Here is a 22,089-nt window from a genome sequence, read left to right as displayed (position 1 = left end):
CAGAGCTGCCCAGATGAAGCCTGGCAGATGATCATCTTCATCCTGTGAGCCCAAGAAGGGCCAAGACAGAGCCCTGCTCTGAACAGGAGAAGCTTAAATGAGCTGTCTTAGGGGCAGGAATGGAACCCCTCAGGCCTGGGTAGGCTGGTCCTCAGGTATGCGGGGAAGTCACTGCATAATGAAAGGAGGGAAGTGGAACCAGAGTGGTCTGCCTGGTGGTGGTGGAAGTTTCACTGCCCGCGCTGGCAGGATCCCCAAGTTCCCGTGCACTGCTCTCTGCTCCTCCCACCCCATTCCCAACTTGCCATGACATGTCAAAACTATTTCACCGATGGACATTTTATGCATGCTTTTTTCCTGGATAAAACAAAAATGTCAGCCTTACCAGATGAGTGTACTTGGTGCTTGGACTACAACTATTATCATTCATTTTGTAAGTAGGCACTGATGCTCAGAGTTTATTTGGCTGATAAATAGAGCATATTTGAACCTAAGGTATGAGCTCACAAACCCAGGTTAATTTTGCTTCCCTCCTGCCCAGCTGCCAAGAACTCAGCCACTCCTCAGTGGCTGGCTCCCAGGATTAAGCTAAATTGGCTGAAAAAGCATGAACAGGGAGCTGATGGCCCCAGTGCCCCCTCCCACTTAGGAAGAGTTCTCTTCCTGCTGCCCCTTGAAAATCAGCCAGCCAACACACGAGCCAATTAAGGCAAATTGGAAAGCAACAAGCCACCGAAGGTATTGCTCTCAGGACATATCTTTTTATATACAATGGTTGCAACAATTAGACTCTCTCCCAAGGGCACTGGGAGTGACAAGCGAGAGGCTTACAGAAGCTCTGAGCAGGGAATGAGCAAAGCACTGCTGTCCTTAAAACGAGGAGCAGACTCCCCACTGCCCGCTGGCAGGACTCACAAATCCCTGCCACAGTCCCTGCAGCAGGTGGGCAGTGCCCAGGGGAAGCCTCACTCCCTCACCAGGGTTCTGTGGCCACATGTGTGTGAGGTCCCAGGCTGGGGTCTGGAGACTATCTGTGCCCGGGAACCCCCCGGTTCCTTCAGAGGCACTCTGCCTGGAGATCAACATCACCATCTACTGCCTTTCTTTCCCACCTTAATCCTGTGTTCTCTTTTGTCTTTTTCATATCGATTTGTCAACTTACTTTATATATTTTAGGTCTTAATTTCTTGCTGTTTACATACATTTTGAAAATCTCCCAGTTTACGGGTTGGCAAACCTTTTCTGTAAAGGGACAAATCATAAATATTTTCTTTTGGAGGCCCACGATACCATCTCTGTCAAAACTGCTCAACTTCACCTTTGTAGTGCAAGAACAGCCAGACAAAACATAAGTGAATGGGAGTGGCTGTGTTCCAATAAAACTTTATTTATAAAAGCAAGTGGTGGGCCGAATTTGAGTCAGGCCAGTTTGCTAACTGCCGTCCTAGTCCATAGTTTTGTTTTTTAATCGTTTTTTATGCTCTCTTTTGTCATACCAACATTTTTCACTTTGACATGATCAAATTTTTCTATCATTTCATGTATGGTTTGTGTTTTCTGGTGTAGCCTATTTACTTTATAGGTGAGGAAACTGAAGCCCAGGAGGCGGCTTACTAAGGTCACACAGTTACTCTACACACTGTTACCCTATAAGATTGCAAGGCACCAACTTTGGGATCAGACAGCTTCAGCTTTGAATTTTGGCTCTGCAATTTATGCTTGGACAAGATATGTATATATGCACACACACACACACACACACACACACGCATGCACACACACAATGTATATATAATGTATATATTATATATACACAAATAAATAAATATAAATTTATATATATAAATATAAGTATTTATATTTATATATACAACTTTTCTTTTTACCTGGAGTTAATTATTATCTCAATTTTTAAAAAATCAGCCTGGTTGTCCATGAACCTTTCACTATTTCATACATTCTGATACCTCTATACTATGTCCATTAATAATATATTCTATATTTCTAAATAACCAGTTCCACTTTTTCTCCCCTACAGATACCATTTCTGGAACCCTCTGTCCCCTTGATCTCATCTGGTCTGGCTGCTTTCCAGGCTCAGGATCTCCCCACCCCCCACCACTGTTGTGCTACAACTGCTATTTTCTCTTAGTCTCCTTCTCATTTCATAGGAGCAAACCCTACAGTGGTTCCCCAAGAAAAATGCCCTGAAAATAATATGCATCCCTGAATTCCTAAAAATGTCTTTATCTTCACTCTTGACTAATAGTTTGGATACAGAATTCTGGGATGAAATATTTTTCCAACAGAATTTTGAAAGTATGTCAGTGTTACTATTGAGATAGGTACTCTGACACCTAATCTTTTGCATGTAAACAATTACATCCTTATGACAGTTTTAATTTTTTTTTAATGTTCATTTATTTTTGAGAGAGAGAGAGAGAGAGAGAGAGAGCATGAGCAGGGGAGGGACAGAGAGAGAGGGAGACACAGAATCTGAAGCAGGCTCCAGGCTCTGAGCTGTCAGCACAAAGCCTGACACGGGGCTTGAACTCATGAACAGTGTGATCATGACCTGAACCAAAGTCTGACGCTCAACCAACTGAGCCACCCAGGCACCCCAAACATCCTTTGGAAGTTTTTAGGCCTTTTATTTTTAACCCCCTGAAGCTCCGGGATTTCCCAATGATATGCTTTTATGTGAGTTTTCTTTATTCAAAGAGCTGGACACTTGATGACTGGCAACCTGAGGATTTTTGCTCTTCAACTCTGAAAAGGGTCCTTACATTATCTTCTTTGACAGCTTTTCTCTCCTCAATTTTTATCTTCTTTCTTTCTGGAACTCCTATGAACCAAAATGTAGGACTGACGTTTCAATTTTATCACCCCTCCCCCTTTTTTCTTTTTGTCTTTTTACCTTTTGAAAGACTTCTTTGATTTTATCTTCCAAAATTATTATGTTTTAAATTTTCTGCTGCCCTGTGTTTTAAGGTGCAAAAGTTCTTGCTCATATTTTGATTATTTCTTTTATAGAATCCTACTTTATTTCAGGGATACATACATTTTACGTCCTTCGTTTGATCCCTGCATTAGCTCTGGAGTCACCTGGCTGCATGAGGTGGAGATCTTAGACATCAGATCAAAACTTTAAACCACCACCCCCCCGTTCCTAGTTTTAGCTGCTGTATCCTTTTCTTCCCCCTCCCTAAGGCCAGAGTTTTCCTTGAGTTTTGAGAGAAAGAGAAGGTTCCTTTCTCATCCTTGCATGTTTGCATCTGGGCTGTGGGTTTCTTCACTTTCCTACAGCATTTACCATTCCTCCATCCACCTTCCATCTGCAAAAAAATCTGTTGAAACTACTTATCTGCTACTTTCTCTTCTCTCAATTTATTTGTCCTTGTAGGTTTCTATCTTTAAAACACACACACACACACACACACACACACACACACACACACACATATTTCACTAGGTCCGACTACGCTCCTGGCAGGCCGGCTGCACTGCTGGTGACAGCGGCTGCCAAGAGGAACAAGTAGCCCATCCTGTGCGTGTGTGGTGTCCATGGGCACAAGGTGGCCTTGGGCCCTGACCAGCTCAGGGTCCACTTCATGCAGGCCTCCCCCCCGCCCCCACACCAAGTGGCAGCCATGGACCAGCGCTGCCTGGACAGTAGAATCTCTGCCACCACTCAGGCTCAGGGCCATCCCACGTGATGGCCCTGCTATACCTGGACATGACCAGGGATTGGGAGCAATGGGGCGGGATCCTGCCACGGTCACTGGACCTGCTGCTTGGCATCAGTGTGATCCACATCAGCCCCCCGAACTGCACCAAGGGGCTCTTCAGAGCAGCAGGGCACCTGCTGAAACCCATGATGCCGCTGATCACCTACTGGCCCTATGAAACCAACAGGAAGATCACTCCACAAAGTTAACAAAGATTCTGAACTAGCCTTTAGATGCAGGAGCCTGGAGTAGGGACTTCAGACACGGTCCTCCCAGAGGACCTGGGCCAAGCCAGTAGCCTGCTCCTGGAGAAGACGGTGGACATGCCAGCTAACAAGTGCCTGAGATTCCGGAAGGAGTAACCCCTCCTTGTCCCGCATGCTTCTGTCTCTGCCAAAACCCTTCTGGAACAAACCCAGACTGCCAGTCCCTGCCTCCCAGGGCTGGGCCATGAGGACTGGCCTTGCCCAGTCTAGACGCTCTTGGCTGGTGGCCACAGGGCTGCTTAGCGCCTGGGAATAAAATGTTTCCTACTGCAAAACAAAACAAAACAAAACAAAACCTCTACTATCATTTCATTGGGTTTTCAAGGAGAAATGAGAAATAGATACCAATGTCCAATCCCCCATATTTAACACAATGTATTACCTAAAGAGACCACAGGAAGCCCTTCTTAACTAATCTGGAATCCAGAAGCTGGATTTATTCCAAAAATAAATTTTTGGTTATATAAAAAAATTCTGTAAAGACAACATATTCAAGATTAAAAGACAAATGACAAAATGGGAAGATATTTATCTGTATTTATATAAACAAAAAGTAGCTTCTAGAAATTGATCAGAAAAAAAAATTCCAATTTTTAGAATGGACAAGGATACGAAAAGAGGTCACAGAAGAAGAAAATCTAAATGACTATAAAGCATATGAAGAAAAGCCACATGTCAGTCATCATAACAGAAGTGCAAATTTAAACTACCATGAGGTACCGTTTTTTCAAGTCTCAGGCAAAAATCCTGAAGTTTGACAATCTGCTTTGTTGATAAGGGTATGGGAAACAAGCATTCTCATACATGTCTGGCAAGTTTTTGTAATGTCTTTGAATATCAGTTTCCTTATCTGTAAAATAGAGCTAATAACAATGCCTACATACTTTATAGGATTATTATAGGATGAAAAGAAAGAATACATGTAAAGTGCCTAACACATACCTACTGCACACTTAATAAACACTGCTTATTAACATTACTAAGATATATTTGATCACATCATTATGTTTTTCTTCACTGAAGCTTCTACAGAAGTCAGGAATAAATGCTGTCTTCCTACTCTCCTGCGGGATCTCCAAGGACGGAGACGATGTCTCCCATTTCTGTGTCGCTCTCAGATCCAGGCACAGTGCAGGACACATAGCATGTGCTCACTAAATACCTGATTTTAAAATATAAACGTCCATTCTTAGGCTACACCCGTAATCTTGGGTTTGTGCCCCTAGTTTCTTATTTTGCTGTGGAATGACCCAGTCCCCAAGCAGGAGGGCAGAGGCCAGTGGCTAGGATGAATGACAGGAATCCAGACACCAGGTCTGTGTGCAGAGCTGGGACTCCGGGGTTGGAGTACAGAGGGCACCCCATCAGCAGACGGCCCCTCTGATGGATGAGGCACATTACTCTGGGATCACTAACACTGCCAATTGCCAATGCCCAGGAAGCAACGCCTGGTCAGGGAAAGGTGCCTGGACCAGGGCAGACACCACAATGCAATCCCCCTGGATCAAGGATGGGGGAAGCTTCTGGTACCACCTGAGGACATGTCTGAATGGCAGGGGCCCTTCCTGCCTTCTGCTGGAAAGTCTGAGGGAAGGGAAGGGCCGAGGAGCACTGATGTCTAGATAGGAGGAATCTTGATGCCCTGGCCATTTTCAATCACAGTCTCTAAGCCCCAAAGATTAGATACCTCAGGCCCTTCCCACCAGACGCTCTCATTTCCTCCTTTGTTTCCCAGCAGCCCCATCTCCTCTGATAACAAAGGCAGAGGGACACAGAGAGTGATGCTAGAATCAGAGGGACCCCAAGGGCTCACCTGGCCCAGTCTTCTGTCTTCAGGTCAGTGACCTTCTAAACCATTCTCAATGCAAGCAACCATTATGCCTGGCATTATTAACAGCATGACAACTGACATTTGTTGCGTTCATGGTTGACAGAAAGCTGGGACACATGCTATCTCCTTTGGGGTCATAGCGGCCCTGCAGCCTATGTGGGGCAAAGTATTCTTATTTTGTACAAATGAAGGCACAGGCTGGGAGACGCAAGGTCCCTGGCTCTTCCAACCCCAAATGCTATTCTCCTTCTGGAAGGTCCACAGAGTCAATTCTGTAGTTCATCATCTGATGGTCAATTTTACATACACACATATAGTTGTGTCTGCTTTTATTTAAACCCAATTTCACTTGCTCATTCCTTCACAGGCATGGAGAACAGCTGGTTACTGTCCGTTCTTCTGTACATGCTTTGCAAAGTCAAGGACAGCAAATGACTCATCCAGAAGCCTTCTCCTGGCCAGGCTGCAAACTCAAGCTCTCTCTCCCTCTCTGGTCAGCAGGGGTCTGGGGGTTGTGAGTAGGTGGATAGGGGCTCTGAGTGTTCCCAGGCAGGTGGGAGGGAAGTGGGGGGGAGGCAGGGAGGTGGGGCAGTGTGTGCTCTGGAGACGAGAATTCATCTATCTTACTGGCACGGAGAATGTTGGAGAAAGCCATAGACCTCATCACGTCTCCCCTCCAAGGCCTCCCTGCCAGGCCAGCGTAGAGGGACAAGCCGAGGGCGCCTGCTGAGAAGTCCCTGAATAGGCAAGGCCTGCCAGCCTCTCCAGGGGAAAGGAACTGTCAGCCTAGGCCCCTGGTGGAAACATACTTCCTTCTAAGTCTTCAGACCTGAGCTCTCCCGCAGCTTGTACCTGAGGAGCTGACAAGGCTGGTGGAGAAGAATTACAGGCCTCGTGAAGTCTCTCTTCCCTGGGGGTTTAACCTTCACCTCAAGAAATGCATGGAGGTCTCAGGTCAGACAGAGAAAATAAATTTCCTGAGGTGTGTGATTTTTGGGTAGCCAAGCATCAGCATCAGTGGCAGTGACACAGTCTTGGGGCTAGAGAGCCAAGTTCTAGTCCCTCTTGGCTGGTGGGGTTTCTGGGGGACCCTGGCTGGCCCAGACACAGACCCCATTTGGCTGCGATTTTTATAACAACGACAACAAAAGGCTAAAACCACCTGATATGACTGCTTAGAAGATATAATCGAAGGAAAGTGCTCAGAAGACAGACCTCAGAGGCCTCGTGGCCTCCCTTCCTTGGTCATCCTCCTTCTGGGGACCCCCTCACCCGTTGTTCTGAGCCAGGGTCCTCCTCCCAGCCCACACCCACCTGTTATGGTCAGCCATCCTTCCCCCTTCCTCCCTCCCTCCCAGGTCATACTGCATCTCTCCCCAGTGTCTGGGCCCCCCAATTCCAATCCCAGTCTGCACCTACGCCATGCCTCCCCTAACCAATGTCCCCCAGCCGTAAGCATAATCAACAACAGCATTGCTGCCAGGTGATGTGCCACCTACTCTTCGAGTGTTGTGTTTTATTTAATCCTCACAACAGCCCTGAGATAGATACCATCACCACCAGCCCCATTTTACGGATAAGGAAACTGAGACCCGGAACGGTAGGTGGTATAGTGGAGATTCAGACATAGAAAGTTGAACCGCAGATCCTGTCCTTTTGGCAATTAATTCTGCTCCTCACGGTCCTTATTTTCACTCATCCCGAAATCTCCCCTCTTCCACAAAGCAATATAGGAGGGGGTGGGGAAAGGGCCTCTTCCAGACTCAATGGGCCAGAGGGACTGACCTCTGTCCCCTGAGGGCATGCCGTCACCCCTTCCCTGTCCACAACCTTCGCTGTGCTCAAGAGATGCAAACAACCTTCAGTATTTGCAGAAGCAAAATGCAGCATGGAGGGTACAATCTACCACAAAATCAGCAAAGCATTTGAAAATCAAATAAAAATGACCTTTGCTTTAGCCACTATTTGGGATTACGTGCGCCGTGACTGGTGACTCAGGATGTGGGTGACAGGCGCTTAATGATTTAATTAGAACCACAAATAGGGCTAGAAAGGACCTCACATGCCATTTTTCTTAACTTCGTGGTGTTATGGATGAGGAAACTGAGGCCCACCGAGGGGTGGGAACGTCCTTTAGGCCTTACAGCCAGGAAATGGAGGCCTGACCTCGGGACCAGCAGTTCTTCTGTGTCTCAGACCGTATCTTTTAGCAAGTAGATGGAAGGCAATAAAAGCACTTCCTAGCAATTTTTACGAAGCATACTGGCTAATGCTCACCATGCCACCCAGGTGGATCCTGTTATTTTCATTTCGCAGATGAGGAAACTAAGGCTCAAAAACATGTCAGCGCTAAGTGGAAGAGTCTGAGCACCGAGGAGGTCCCTGACTAGCATTTCCCAGGTTCTCTCTCACCTCACGTTTGATGAACACATACTGCACCCAAGTTATGTCGGGCACCACACAGAAGGAGGGGCAGGAAGTGCCTTCTCTCTGGGAATTCACGATCCAGGAAAGCAGCAGGTGTTGAGGTGGGGGGCAGGGACTGTGTGCTGGGACAGGTGTAAGAAGACACTGAGATCAGTTTTCCATATACATTTTTCTTTTTTTTTTAATGTTTATTTATTTGAGAGAGAGAGAGAGAGAGCGCGTGCGAGTGAGCAGGGGAGGGGCAAAGAGAGAGGAAGAGAGAATCCCAAGCTGGACTGGGGCTGGATCTGAAGACCCTCAGATCATGACCTGAGCCAAAACCAAAAGTTGGATACTTAACCAACCAAACCACCCAGATGCTCTTTTTTTTTTTTAATTTTTATTTATTTTGAAAGAGGGGGGTAGGGGAAAAGAGAGATGGAGAGAGAGAATCCCAAGCCGCGGTCAGCCATCCCATGTGCTGTTGGCACAGAGCCAGGTACAGGCTCCGTCCCCTGAGCCATGAGATCATGACCCAAGCAGAAATCAAGAGTCAGTCCTTTAACCAACTGAGCCAACCACGCACCCCCATATACCTTATTTCTTGACCAATATCTGAGATGAGTCTGGTAGGTGTGGGCAAGGCAGCCAAGCCCAGAAGTGGTGGGAGGGGGTGCCAGGTAATCGGTGGCTGGGCAGAGCCCCCACCCCAGCTCTGAAGTGAGGCATCTGTCCCCGCGCCCCCAGCACTGAGAAGTACAAGGCCTTTGCCCCTGCCAGGCACACGGAGAGTCTGCCCATAATGAGGCAGGCAGGCATCTACCCCGGCTTGACCCAGACTCTGCTCCCAGAGACAGCTATTTACATCAAGAACTGTTCAAGGACAGGGACAGCACAAGCAATTACTGGCAGTAAAACCCAAGCCCGGCTCTGCTCCACTCCCCCACTCTGTTTTTTATATGGTCAATAAAGTGGCTGCCGGATCCGCCCTCTTGGCAGCGGAGTTTAGGTGTGAGTGTTCAGCCGGGAAACCAGCTGGCCGCACAGGGGGAGAATTGACTGTCTTCATCAGATTGTAGGTTTAATGCCCCAGCCCAGGGGCGGGCTGCTGGCTCCAGATGTGGCCTGTCTGCGGGGGCATTTTCTAAAAAGCCCCTTCAAGCTAACAAAGATGAAACTCCTACAGCCAGGCCATTCCCTCCCCTGCAGAGCCTATAAAAGAGCTATCAATGTGTCTGGTCCCAGGGACAGAACAAATAAAAAGGGCCTTCCCTGTGCTCCCTTGAAATGTCACATGAATCTATTCAGGCAGAAAGTTTTCACAGAACTACAAACAAGTCCTCCTTTCCTGGTCCGCCACCCATTGGGAGCTGTGCTCAAGCTATGATCCAGGTGTGTAATTCAGGTACATGACGAGACTGGACACTGAATGCGAACACAGACACAACAGCATGTAGCACAGATGCACAAACGCAACACGGGGCCTGGAGCATCACGTGTGTTTGCGACAGCCCTGAGCTGCCTTACTCTCTAGGCAGAGAAGGACGCTGAATGCCTCATGCCCATCCTCCACCCCAACTCCAGAGGGACCCATGCCGCCTTCATGCTGGACTGCTCTCCCTTCCCCCATGCCCATTTCCACTGGTTCAAATCCCACCTCTTCTGCAAAGGCCTGCAATGCCACTTCTTCCAGGAAGCCTTCCTTGAGTCTCCCAGCCAGATCCAAACACAGCACGATCTCCATTCTGCTCTAATAATAAACAATGCTTTCTGCCCTGAAATCACTCTCTTATGCAAATATCTGAGCTCCCCCCAAAATCCATCAGGGCAGGATTCATGTCTGATTCATTTTCCACAACCCCCTCAGGGCTAAGCACAGTGCTTGGCACACAGCAGGAGCCCAGCGTCTCCTGACTGAATGAACACAACATTCTCCTATACACACACGTGAAAAGACACATGAGGGTGGCAGGTAGGTTTCTTCAGTTTCCCTCCCTTGTTTCACTCCTTTTCCTGCTCACCTAGGTGGAAGTTTTTGTTTTTTCCCCTCAGTAAATCATTTATATCAAATGTATGCATTGGCTGGTAGCTGGCATCAGGAAAAAGGCAGATTACTGTCCAAGAGTCAGGTATTCTCTTCTCAAGGCTGGAAAAATCAGGCATCTGCTCCCTTGGAAGGACCCAAAGGTTCGCTGTGGCCCTTTGGAGAAAGAGCGGGGCTCTTGAGAGGAGGGTGGAGTTGGAAAAGGTTGGAGGGGGGTGGGGGGAGCTGTGGCCGGCTGGAATCCAAGAGAAGGGCCTCCCTAACCAACACGGCACTCAGGAGGCAGGCTCTGCGTGTACGGTGACATGAGAAGGCATTCAGCCAGCTATGTGCTCCGAAGAGTTGACACGGAGACCACAGTTACCCTGGAGCTGATAGGAGTTGCACAGCCATGCCCTTGCCGTGAGGCACAGTCCAAAGGCCTCTGTCCCCAGCACCAAACCCAGAGGAGATATCCCGTGTGAGGACTGGAGAGGCTTCCTCCACTCAGAAACTACCCCTGGGAATCCTGAGCCCCCAAAATGGAACATCTTTTCTGTGCCTGCATGTTTAATGACACAGTGACCATCCCTAGAGCTTCCATTTACACAATTACATCTCATAAGCAACTTTCATAGTTACAGCCTCCATGAACTGACCATTGAAATATGCTGGCCGCTCTCGGACTATGCGCAGCTCTTTCACTCCGGCAATTACTGGACCAATCCACCAAGGGAGAAGAGTTACCTCCCATTCTCCCAGGCACTCACCCAGACACAGTCTGAAATCAGGGCGGGGGTGGGGGGGGGGTCTGAACTGGGTCACATTCGCTTCTGCGAAGGTTTCCTGCAAAGTTAGAACCTCTGGTCCTATTGCAACACTTAGATTCCTAATTCCAAAATGGAAAGTCTCTGTCTGGCTATGTTAGTCTCCAAACGCCTCCCACCATCACGATTCTCAGTCACCCAGGAGGGAGGATGAGGGTGGAGGAGGAATTTGTATTTGAGGCCCACGGCCAGGGGCTGGAGTAGTGCCTGGCAGGGGTGTGTGGACTAAAGATACTCTGGTACTTCTCATGCTTTTATACATGGGGAATAAAGGTGTAAATAACCCAAAATGATAAGGTGCATCCACTTTGTGAGTCCTGCCAAGTCAAGGTTGTAGATTCAAATTCTAGCAGCTCATTTGACTCAGATATCCCACACCCCACCTCGTTGTGGCCATGATCCTACACAGCCATCTTACAAGTGCACAGGCAGCTGGAGAAAAGAGTGGGAGACTGTTCTGGGTTGAATCGTGTCCTGAAAGATGCATCTGCCTAAGTCCTACCACTTTGTACCTCAGAATGTGGCCTTGTTTGGAAGCAGGATGGCAGCAGATGTAATTAGTCAAGATGAGATCATGCTGGAGTAGAGTGGGCCCCTAATCCAATATGACAGGTGTCCTTATAAAAAGGGGACATTTGGACACAGAGATAGATATGAACACAGGGAGAATGCCATATGAGGATAAGGCAGAGATCAGGGTGACGCAGCAGAAGCCAAGGAACACCAAAGAATTCCACAAACCATCAAAACCAGGAGAGAGGCCTGCAACACTTTCTCCCTCACAGCCCTCAGAAGGCACCAGCCCCACTGACACCTTAATCTTGGACTTCTTGCCTCCAAGACAGTGAGACAATACATTTCTGTTCTTTAAGTCACCCAAGCTGTGGTACTTTATAATGGCACCCTGAGAAAATGAACATAGAGACCTGAGACAGACTACCTATGCTGGTGGTGATATCATGAAGCTAAGTTAACCAAGAGTCAGACTCCTATTAGTTTAAGAAACATATATAAAGAAAGCTACAGATGGATGGATGGATGGATGGATGGATGGATGGATGGATGGGTAGATAGACAGGTAGTGATGGATGGATGGAGATATTGACAGATGGACAAATAGATGATGGATGGATGGATAGATGGATGGATGGATGGATGGATGGATGGGTAGGTAGACAGACAGGTTGTGATAGATGGACGGATAGATCAATAGATGGACAGATAGATGATGGGTGAGTAGATTGATGGATAGATGGATGGATGGATGACGGATACATAGGCATACAGATCGATGATGGATGGATGGATAAATGGGTAGGCAGATGATAGATAAATAGAGTGACAGATGGATAGATAATGTATAAATAGATCTGACTGCTGTGTGGACTTGGTGCCTGGGTTCCCCCCAGCCTAGCAGCCTTCCCATACAGGGCTGGAGGGAGTGGTTGGGTGGCTGTCTGGGTGGCATAGGAGAAGCATCACACAAGGAGACAATAAAATCCATACTGTACAATCACTATGTCAATTAGACCTCCTGAACACCCTTATCCTTATCCCCATTTTACAAAATAGGAGGATGAAGCTAGAGCAGTTAAGTCATTAACCTAACACCACCAGGCTAGTAAGTGGCAGGGCTGGGATTCATAATCAGATCTGCCTATCCTCAAACACGGGTCCTTTTGTCACAGCTGCTGCTTTGCATAAACCCTTCCCTCAATGATCCCATGTTCAAACAAAGGAGGTCAATAGACCCAACCAAAGAGACCAACTTAGAGGGGGAAGTATTTTTATTCCCTATAATCCAGGCCAGCCCATCCTCACCAGTCAGGGGACATATCATGAGGCCCCTGCCCTCTGATCCATGATTCTAACCTGCTTCCCTTCAAATTACTGGCTCTAACCACTGGCCTCATGCTGCCTCATGCTGCGTATCTAGCTTCTCCTGGATTCTGCTGTCCTGTGGAGGTTCTGGCTCAGTCTGCCTTTCCGCCCCAGAATCCCCTGTTTCTTTTGGCTCCTCTAATTCCTGGCCCATGGAACTCACCCTTGGTCCAGTCTTAGCCAAGCTAGCCTTAAGCATTGGTTTTTTTGGGCTGGCCAGCCCCAGCCCCTCCATGGGGGAGGGACAGGAGGCCAGACACCATGGCTGATACAAATGCAATCATACTTGCATGTCAGAAATCTTGCTGGGCAATCACACTGGAGACCTGCTAAGATGTATGTAAATGTCTTGGAGTCTTGTGGAGTTTTGCGGGGGGCTGGTGGAGGTCCCCTCTTCAGAGGCCCAGGCCTGGTGGTTCCCTTTCATGTCCCTAAATTGAACTCCCATTCCCAGGACTTGGCCTGACGGAGCACATTAGCTGTAACCCTAGGCCTACAGAACCTGGCTCATATCTCACTTGGCCCTTTCTATACTGCTCTCAGAGATTCCCAACCATGCCAGATGCTGTGGCCTCTGAGATGCCTTCATGCTGTTCCTCTGTCTGAGAGAAACCTCAGCCTCCTCCTGAGGCCTTTCCTCCTCCGCTTTGCCTAGCCAGCCCCTACTCTTCCCTCAGGTCTCAGCTCAGATGGCACCTCCTCTAGATTCACCCTACACCTGGGTTGGGTGACTGTCTGTTATGTCATCTTTATCATCTGGTAATACTCATCAGGGCCCTCCTTAAGTTCCAGGGTGATGCACTCATCTGAGGTCCTCACCAACTTGTGATCTGGACAGGCAGGACCTTTGCCCGCCTTGCTCACACCGAACCTTTAGGGCCAGCGCCCAGTAGGGGAAGGATAAACAACTGTGAAGGAGTGCAAGACCAAGGCCACAAATGGGGCATTTGTGACTTTCAGAGGCCAAGTAAGTTTCTCCAGAGGAAGCCCCTGGGCCCCTGGCCTAGAAGGCGTCCCCACAAATGTTGTCCATCAGGGCAGAAGGGCAGCTTCTCAGGACCACCGTGGGCCCCAATGGGACTCAAAGCCCACAGGACCCACCCCTAACAGTGAGCCGGGAGTCTACTCTCTGGGCTCAAATCTCGTCCCTGGAACACCATGAAGTCTAGTAAAGAGCACAAACCAGCATGAAGCAGGCACAAGAAAACTCCACCGTTCAAACCAGCAATGTTAAGTCTCCAGCAACCATGAAAGGAACATGGTCATGCTATGTCAACTATGAACAATATTTGCTTGTCCTTAAGACTACAACTCACAATTTGGGGAAGCTGGGTGGCTCAGTCAGTTAAGCGTCTGACTCTTGATTTTGGCTCAGGTCATGATCTCACAGTTTATGAGTTCGAGCGCCACTTTGGGCTTTGTGCTGACAGCACAGCACAGAACCTGTTTGGGATTCTCTCCCTCTCTCTCCCTGCTCACACTCTCTCTTTCTCTCTCAAAATAAACAAACTGAAAAAAATTTTTTAAAAGACTACAACTCACAAAAATAGCACTTCCATGAGCTAAATGTAAAACCAAGGCCAGGGGCGTTCAGCCCATGTGAAATTTTCACATCAAATCAATACCTCTTCAGGAGCTGTTTCCTGATACCTCCTGATACTTGAAAGAAGTTTGACTGGCTAAGGGCTGAGAGAGAAACTTGAAACAGAGAGCCCAGGCCTACCTGGAACTTCATAACAGGAGGAAGAAGGAGAAAGAGGAGGAGGAGGAAGAAGGTGGGCAGGAAGGGAGAGAGGCAGAGAGAGAGAGAGAGAGAGAGAGAGAGAGAGAGAGAGAGGAAGAAAATGAATATATGTCTTACTGTTATTTCTAGATCTGTTTGGCCTGGTCTACCCTTTGCAGTGCGGCAAGGGAAACTTTGATCCTGGATCTATTTTGTTTTGATTTTTCTCTTGGCCACCTTGGCTGTCCATTCCTCCCACACCAAGGCTTAAGGAAGCAGGAGGCGATGCCAAAACTGCTGCAGTTCTGACAACAGCTTCGTATCTTTGTTTTCTTGAAGCGTTTGTTCTCTATGACCCTCACAGGGCCCTGGGATTCTAGCCTGTGAACCTTAGGCCCAGGGCCAAGGGCTTGAAGAGGCTGTGAACAGTTGTGTCCTCCCTCCCATCCTGCCAGTGGCCTTCCCTTCTGCCTGGCTCCCCTGACACTTGTTCAGATAACTAATTGTGCATCCTCTCACCCCACCTTCTCCATCAGGGGGGTGCTATTGTGTGGGCAACATTCCTTTAGTTTGGGTTCGCTCTTGTGTTTGCCAATTTATTCACCTTTAAAAATGATTTCTCCATCTTGGTTCAAAAACCAATGGACTCAAATACACTTTCTTTAGACTGCATACAACCCACAAGATAAATGATAACATTAGCAAATAGATGAGAACAGAGGAAAATAAGGCAATAAATGAGATGCAGTTAAAAGCTGACTGGAAGGTTTTAACATGCCAATCGGGTTCTGAGTCTCCTAGAGGCCAAAGCAAAGATGGCAATATGATCAGACACAACTGGGAGTGCCCAGTGCCTCACAAAGACATCATTAAGTGTCCAAATAATGCATTCAGCATGAAAGATGTGGTTTAACTCTGGCCTGGAGGAATGTCGTTGGCTCTCTCCTTTCTTCCATAAATATTAAATGAGCATCTTCTAATTGCCCTGACCTGTAGGCTCTGGGGATAAGATATGTATCAAGCTGTGATCCCACTCCTGCTCTCCATAAAGAAAGAGATTTGCCTTTTTAATTGAGTTTGGCTTTGGGTGGTGAATTTTTGCCCAGAGGTGTGGAGAGCTAGGGAAGTGGTTGTGGAAAAGAACAGACCTTCTGGTTACCTTTTCTATTTTCTCAGCCTGCAATACCCAATCCTTCATTCGCTGCCCAGAGATGTCCTCATTCTTCACTGTCCAACTCAAATGCCACCTCCTCCAGGAAACCCTCCAATACATTGTCAGCCTGAATTAATTGTTCCCATAGCACATGACAAGTGATTTAACTTAGCACTTATTTCATTTTTCCTTCTGGCATAGACTTTTCTGCCTTTCCCCCTGGCCTAACTTATTCATGTCTGTATTTTCAGGGTACAGCCCAGTCCCAGTGGATGTAATTCCAAGTCTTTGTGTAATGGCTAATGGTGGCGTGCATGGCTGTGTGTGTGGCTAATGGCTGAGGGCACATCACTTAACTTCTCTGAAGCTGTTTCTACAATTGTCCATAAGGAGAGTAAAACCTAACTCGCCCAATTTTTTTTAAGTTTATTTATTTTGAGAGAGAGAGAGAGAGAGAGAGAGAGAGAGTGTGTGTGTGTGTGTGTGTGTGTGTGCAGGAGTGGGGGAGGAGCAGAGACAGAGGGAGAGAGCGAATCTCAAGCAGGCTCTGCATTGTCAGCACAGAGCCTGACTTGGAGCTCGAACTGACGAACCCATGAACCGTGAGATCACAATCTGAGCCGAAATCAAGAGTCAGACACTTAACTGACTAAGCCTCCCATGCTCCCCTATTTATTGCCCAATTTTATAAAGTATGAATGTTATAAGGTAGGTGAAAGGGTTTATAATAAAACCCAGCCTGGGATTGTGCTTGTTAAATATTTTCTTCCTCTGTTTTTTTTTTTTTTTTCCCTTTACTTAGTTTTGGAGGCCTCTGCTGCTTACTGGCCATGTGACTTTATGCAAATTGCTCAACTCAAAACTCATCAGTGAAATGGGCCACCAAGGACTAAATGCAATTACACATGTACTAAGCTTGCCGCATCCATACCAGGGGTCAGAATATACATGTTTATTACAGGGGTCCATATGTGCAGCATAATTCATGAATTAGGTCTCAATTCATCCATTTATTTATTCATCCACTCAAACAGATGGCCCATAGCTCTTGTGTACAACTCACTGTGCTACATACAGGAAACACAGAGGATCATGACACCATCCCTGCCCTCCAAGGGGGTGAGGTCTATATCCTTTTTGTCTTTTTTTTAAAGTTGATTTATTTGTTTTGAGAGTGGGGTGGGGAGGGGCAGAGAGAGAAGGAAAGACAGAGAATCCCAAGCAGGCTCCACGCTGTCAGCACAGAGCCCAACACGAGGCTCAATCTCACAAACCGTGAGATCATGACTGGAGTCAAAACCTGACCTAACCCCCAGGTGCCCCTCCTTTTGTCTTTATCTTGTACGTATTCCACCCTCCTCTGAATGCCCTTTGTCTCTCCTGGGAGTCTCCTCTGGAGGGAACAACCCAGATGATAAGCAGCAAGCTTAGGTAGTACCTGATTTATGCAGTACCTGTGTGAAGCTGATGTATAACCTCCTTTGCCCCTCGCTATTGCACTAAGGGGAGTCCTCCCTGGAATGTTCTGGGACAGAGGGCTGGTTCCCAAAGAGACAATCCATGGCAATGTCTGATCAGCACAGACTCTCTGTTGGAGGTCTGTGTTGGTTCTAGAGGGAGAGCATAGGGGCAGCCAGACCTCAGAGAAGACTTCATTCAGGTCAAGTCTACATGAAAGATCTACTTCCATGACGAGGCTGGAAGCAGCAAGACAGGTGATGATTCAGGGAAAGTTCTGGAAATAGAACCCCCCAGCTCTTCTCCATTAGGGGCAAGCACAAGCTTCCACCCACTCTGACAGGCCTGGGGACCATTTCGGGAAGAACCAGTGTGCTGCCTGCACCAGATGACTCATGCCCAGGCACTGAGTGTGCCTCTGGTCACTCTCTGCATGAGGATGAGGACCAGGATGGGAGAGATAAGGAGCCCAATTCTCTTTTGCTGAGCCTCAGCTGTCAACAGCCAGATTTACCCAACACACAATATAAATCTTCATGGGATTAGTTTAGTTTGGTTCAACTGTACGTTACTAATCTTCTCATACCCACCCCCCACCTCCAGGATTTTGCACCATTGTCACTAGGACATAATTTTCCTATCAAGAGTTAATTGTTATAGACAACCATGAGTAACTATGATTTTTCAGGGCTGAGAAAGTGGGGTGGGATTCTAACCCAATATCAGCAAAAATAATCATAAAAACAAGCTCCTGTTTTTTCTTTAAATCTTTTTTTTTAAATTTTTATTTATTTTTGAGACAGAGAGAGACAGAGCATGAACGGGGGAGGGGCAGAGAGAGAGGGAGGCACAGAATCGGAAGCAGGCTCCAGGCTCTGAACCTTCAGCCCAGAGCCGGACGCGGGGCTCGAACCTGCGGACCACGAGACTGTGACCTGAGGTGAAGTCGGACGCCCAACCGACTGAGCCACCCAGGCGCCCCAAGCTCCTGTTTTTTCAAGTCCCCTCTGTAGGACTTGAAGGGAAGAGGCTCTCTGAGGTATGTAGCTGAACCAACCCAGCCTTTTTGGGGGGCCTGGGATAAAAGGAGTCTTTGCTGGGATCTTTCTGGCCTCAGCACAGGCTCTGAGACCAGAGCAGCTGGACAGAAGACCAGAAGCTTCAAGAGAAGCTCCAGGGACCCTTGCTGCCCTGGCCTCAGGGCTCCAAAGGGAAGCAGATGCTGGACAATGGCCAAGGTCCCTCAGAGAAGGCAACCAGCATGTTTATATGTCACATTTCCTGGCATCCCATTTTCTAAGCATGCCTCATCCCTGCTCAAAGACATTCCTTTGCAACACTCAGCTGGGTCTTGCTTTAAAAGGGGGTGTGTGACACAAAAATCAAGACTTTTCTGAAAACCCCCAACAACTGTATGCTGTTACTAAAGAATTTACCTTATAGGATGGCTGTCTGCAGGATTCTTCAAATGATGGGGTCTTCCTTACAGGCATTTGGAATGGGATGGGATTTATGAACTTTAACTTGCATAGAACTTTACCTTCCCCCAACATATATGAGGCCTCCTTTGCTCATCTTTGGTTGTTTACATGGTCCATTGGGCATGGGGACCAGGTTGTCTTTGGTTTCATGTCCTGCCTCTCCAACTAGGCTCCCTGGGAACTCCTGTTCTCTCTACTCCAACTCTGGAGATCCCTAGGGCTCTGCCAAGAATAGGTACTTCACGCACAGCTGGTTGATCAAAAGGGATGAGTTTACATCTTCTGTTTAAGTTATACCTTCTTTCTGACCAGATACTAATTAATTTCTAAAAACACTTTGCTTTACAAGTAACCTCTCTTTGCCTCCCAGAGAGCCTCTGGGATCAGGTGAGACACTGTGGGAAGAAAAAGCAGCCCTTGTTTGCCTAACTTTAATTAAACAATCATTTCCCTAAGGATTCTGAAAGGCCAGGCCCTGAGCTAGAGTCTGGAGTGACAGAGGAAGGATCCAGTTCCTGACAACGGGGACTGAATGCACCGACCGGTGCACCCAGTAAGACATGTAGAGGCTGTGATAGGATCCATCAGTAGAGCCACCATGGATCAGGATACAAATGTACTTTAGTCCCCAGACTACACCTCAGGATAGCATCTACTATTACTACTACCTTTAGGGATTCTGCTTTTGATCCATGAGACATGTTGTGCCCTAAGACAGAGGCTAACTAGTGTTCCCTCTCCTTCCCTGGGCCTCACTTCACTCTTGGGCAGACCCTCACCCTGTAAGGAGGCCCAGGCCCTGGTTCATGGATCCAAAAGTCTAGGCACTCTTTCTTCTTCATTGGGGAACCCAGCTGCTGGGGTGGGTAGTAATATATTGAAATACTCCACTTCTGGTATTTCCTGTTACCTCTTAACACTTCCCCCATCTTGTAAGCCAGACTCTCAGAAAATGGATTTATATCTCCCTGTGGGGAACTCAGGAACAGCACAGTAACCCCCTTGACCAGTGCTGTCCAATAGATATATAATGCAAGCCACAAATGTGAGTCACATATGTGAACTTTCTGGTGATACATTTAAAAAAAGTAAAAAGAAATAGATGAAATTTAATTTTAGTGTTTCATTTAACCCAATATGTCCAAAATTCATTTACATTTCAACATGTAATAAACCTAAAAAACTATTAAGGAGCTATGTTATATTGTTTTTTTATACTGAAGTTTTCAAAATCCATTGTATATTTCATACAACACACCTCAATCCTCATGAACTACATTTCAAGTGCTCAACAGGTGCATATGGCTAGTGGCTTCCATATTAAACACTGTAGCTCTAGACCCAATGCAGTGTGAAGAGGTGACTAAGAGGAAGCCAATCCTAAAGAGGCATGGGGTCAGAAATAGAGATGACCCAGGAGTCTGCAGGGATCAATGACTTGGACATCCCGATGGAAACAAAATCACTCTCAGGGTTCTCAATGTGGTAAATGACGATTCCCAGGATGTGCCTCCAACCAAGACCAACTAAGTGCCTTTGCACCATGTAAGTTTGTCCACAACTGTATTGTCCAATACTGTTAGACATTAGCCACATGTGGCTCTTTAAATTTAAATTAATTTAAATTAAAAAATCATTAGCTCAATTGCATTGGCCACATTTCAAATGCTCTATAGTCACATGTGGCTCGGAGCTCCTGTATAGGGTCGTGCAAATATATTTCCATCATCACAGGGAGGTCTACTGGACAGAATCTGAGTCAACCCCTGAGAAATGAGGGGAGTCACCCCAAATTCCATTACTTGTAGGCATGGGGGCTTGTAACAGAACCTAAGTTGATTTATAGAAAGATAAGGTTATTTTTCTTGCGTGACTGAATTTGTGGAATGAGATGAATTTGTTTTAACTTTTAATAGGCATTCTTTTTAACTCTAGGAGCATGTTGCTCTGTTTGTAAACTTGGAAAAAAATCCATACCATCTCATGACGTGGTGTAAGGATTAAGAGACAAAAGGTCAGACACCCAACCCAAGGTCTGGCACACTGGGCTCCCTCCCCTCCCTCTTCTAAGGCTGTGTGTGTGTGTGTACCTCCATTCCTCTCAAATGGGGGAGCAGGCAGATGTCCACCTCTCTGAAAACAAGGGCCACATTACTGTACTACACTGGAGACCCATTCCCCCCACCAGCCACAACAGGAAGGGCATGTTAAGGTCAAACAGGACTTGTGAAAAGGCAAACTGGAAATTGCCAAGTGCACAGAATTAATAGGAACAAACCACTCTATAGAAACTAGAAAGAGCATCAGAATTTGGAGAGCAATATAATTACTATGGTCAGCCATAACCTAAGGATGGGGGTGGGGCGGGGGTGGGGGGGAAGAAAACAAAGGTGTACTGGAAGTGAGGGGTGGAGAAGGAGAGAACTGAGGAATTCTTTGCATTCTTTTGATCAAAAACAAAAACAAACAAAAAAGCAAAATGAGGTGAGACAAGAAGACTGGAGGGTTTAACCAAACAGAAGTTCATGAAGTCCATGAAGCTTCATCAAGGCTTGTCCAGGCCATGAAACCTTTATTTTATGACAATGACATCAAGGTGAGAATAACCACATGCAATTAAAGTAAGTAGTAAATAAGGAGGAGTCGCTCAAGGTCAGGTTAGCTTAGGGATGATATGGGGAAGAACGTGGAATGATCTGTGCCAAAGACAAAGGGTAAGTCATATAGGATAGAATTTTAATTATATCTAAATGGGTTAACCTGAACCTGCTTGCTCAAGAGAATTAGGAACAATACAGATCTATTGTTCCTCTCACAGACTCTGGCCGAAAGTGGTATATAGTAAATCATACAGTGCTATCTCCACATTGTTTCACCTGTTATTCTTGGCTGAACCCCTGTCTGGAAGGACTCTGGCCCAGGAAAAGGTGGCAGATCTCTCTCCTGACCAGGAATGGGAGCAATTATAGCAGCTTTAGATTGTTCTCCCCGTTCCTCACTGTTTTCCAGGGAGTGGGGCCTCCTCAGGGTGTGGGTGGGGGGACGAGAGCGGAGTCAACAAAACTACCATCATAATATGAGGGTAAGCTGATATTATTTCACCCTTATGCATTTCCTTCCTTTATAATTTTCACAGTCCATACCTTTTCTCCTGGAGCTTTGGTGGTAGGAGAGTTCTAAAGGACCCAAGTTCAATCTCCTCGCTTTTTACAGGTAGGTCTCAATGACCCAGAGAGCAGGAGAGAAGTGCTGTGCACAGGAGCCCTGAGCAACTGGGAGCCAAGGTGAGGAGGCCAGATTTACACAACACAC

The 22,089-nt window shown here is 47.0% G+C and overlaps 1 protein-coding gene across 2 annotated transcripts in view; it reads right to left on the bottom strand.

The window, feature by feature from the left end:
• KCNH1 (potassium voltage-gated channel subfamily H member 1) overlaps positions 1-22,089 on the bottom strand; it is a 381,430-nt gene that overhangs the window by 28,124 nt on the left and 331,217 nt on the right. The gene's annotated exons all lie outside the window — the stretch shown is intronic.

The sequence above is a fragment of the Prionailurus bengalensis genome, chromosome E4 (assembly GCF_016509475.1).
Source record: "Prionailurus bengalensis isolate Pbe53 chromosome E4, Fcat_Pben_1.1_paternal_pri, whole genome shotgun sequence".
Lineage (NCBI taxonomy): Eukaryota > Metazoa > Chordata > Mammalia > Carnivora > Felidae > Prionailurus > Prionailurus bengalensis.
This window is presented reverse-complemented; position numbering and strand designations above follow the sequence as displayed.